The following is a 2,141-nucleotide window of genomic DNA, read 5'->3' on the forward strand; positions in this document are numbered from 1 at the left end:
CCAAATCCAGCACTGCTGTGTCCTTATGAAAAGAAGGGAATCTGAACTCAGAGACAAGGACACACAGGGACGACATTGCAGTGTTGCAGCTGGAAGCCAAGGACTCTGAGGACCGGGCAGCCACCAGGAGCTGGAAGAGGCAGGAAGGATGGTCCTCTTGACCTTCAGAGGGAGTGCAGCCTTGCCGACACCTGGATTTTGGACATCCAGTACCCAGAACTGTGAGAAGCGGTTTCTGCCGTTTAAGCACCCCTGGGAGTGATGCTTTGTTACAGCAGCCCCAGGACGCTTACCCAGGCCTCTTTGCTCAGCTGGACCCCAGAACAGGAGGAGAAACCACAGCTGACCCCGCGTTGGGGGTGCCTCCAAGCTGCAACAGGCCACCCCTGCAATCCAGTTCTGCCTGCAAAAGCCCCAGCTCACGCACGTTTTCTGGGATGATAGTCTTCAGTATTCCAAGGGATTTCTTTGAGCGCGCCAGACTCCAAGTCCCAGCCTCACACTTGACAAGGGATGCAATCAACAGTTGACTGTCGACAGCATTTTCAGATCAGTCGGGCACAGAGGGGGCGGTGGACAAGAGCAGGCAGACAAGAGCAGGTTACTGCAACAGTCCAGACTCAGGCCATCGCCGCCTGAATCAGGTGATGGTAGGTAGAGAACAGGCCCTGGGGGCCATACTGGCAAAGCAGGGGTGTCGTCGAGGGGCCAGATCTAGTGTAGGTGGAGTTGAAGGGACCTGGGCAGCCGGCAGTGGGCGGTGGGCAGTGCGCGGCAGGACGGTTAGGTCCCCTTTGGGTGGGAGTGTTGGCTCTGCCCTGACCACCATGTGGTCCTGGGCCCCAGGCTCCTCGTCTGTGAAATGGACTGGAGGAGGCCTCCTCCCAGGGCCCTGGAGAGGGAGAATCAGTGTGATGGTAGCCCTCAGGCGTCCGATTGTGCTCTGTGCTATTGTTAGAATTCCAGGACAGTGGAGCTGGGTCACTCTGCAGAAAGCAGAGGAAAGGGGAGAAGTCCCGCGGCAGCTCTCCTGGGAGGCCTGAGGAAGGATAGCCAATGCAGAGATGGATGCAGGTTGGGAAAGCAGCAGAGCCAAAAGGAAGACAGGTGTAAGGAGAAAGGGGAGGCTGGGGGAGGTCCAGAGGGGAGGAGAAGGGCTCCTGGGGACGGGGACGGGGCGGTGAACTTGGAGGGAGCGGTTTTGGCAGCAGCAGCAGCAGCAGCCAGAAGATGGATGGAGTGACAGCCGTGGACACGCACACGCGCACACGTGCAGACAGCCGGCAAGCTAGACCATTGACCACGTCTGGGCAGAGAAAGCGAGCGCGGGGCTGCAGCGGGAGGGGCCGGCAGGTTAAGCAAAGGTGTGTGTATTTCATGATGGGAGAGAGGGGTGGGTGGGAGTCGGGATAGAGGAACTGAAGATGCAGGGGGGTGGGGGGCTGGGAGCTCAGATGGGGGTTCACCCTGGAAAGAAGGAGAGGGGCCAGTCCATGGAGAATGAGGCAAGATGTTCTGGAGGGCCAGGAGGGGGGGCAAGTGTGGGGGGGAAGCACGCACCCTGGCCGGGGTCTTTTCAGAAAAGCTGGAGACAAGGTCATCTGTGGGCTGTTTGGGGGTGGGGGGGTAGGGGGGCCTGCACTCAGGGTCATCAGGAGATTAGGGGAGAATGGCTGCTCAGCAGGGGAGCTGGGCAGAATTGTAGTAGACACAATTGATACTGTCCCTGGCAAAGACCTGCGACCTGAAAACCGAGGGGACAAGGGCTGGGCTGGCAGGCGTCCAAGGGACTGAGAGCCTGGGTATCACTGGGACAGGCTGGAAGTGGCCCTGCTCCGTCTCTCCTCTCCCTGCCGGTTCCGGTCTGGGCCACAGACACAGAGAGTGGAGCAGAGCTCCGAGGAGTGCAGGGCAGCACGGTGTGTGTGTATGTGTGTGTGTGTTTGCACAAAGAGGTGCCTGGAGGGCTGGTCAGCCCCTTGTCATCACCTCTGGGTGGTGGTGTCTAGTGATTTTTATTTTCCTCCTTTCTTCTTTTGTGCTTTTAAATTCAGTTTATGACCGCCATGCGCTGTTTTTTCCAAAAACAGGAGAGGTTAAAAGCCTCCCCCACCGGTGGCACCCATGGTTGTTGGACGGAA

The 2,141-nt window shown here is 58.5% G+C and overlaps 1 long non-coding RNA gene across 1 annotated transcript; it reads left to right on the forward strand.

The window, feature by feature from the left end:
- Positions 1-23: 23 nt before the first annotated feature.
- Positions 24-1,358, forward strand: LOC109383625 (uncharacterized). Its single transcript, XR_002124233.1, has 3 exons — positions 24-650; positions 959-1,109; positions 1,209-1,358. It is a non-coding gene; the product is annotated as an uncharacterized LOC109383625 (long non-coding RNA).
- The last annotated feature ends 783 nt before the right edge of the window (positions 1,359-2,141 follow it).

The sequence above is a fragment of the Hipposideros armiger genome, unplaced genomic scaffold, assembly GCF_001890085.2.
Source record: "Hipposideros armiger isolate ML-2016 unplaced genomic scaffold, ASM189008v1 scaffold_87, whole genome shotgun sequence".
NCBI lineage: Eukaryota > Metazoa > Chordata > Mammalia > Chiroptera > Hipposideridae > Hipposideros > Hipposideros armiger.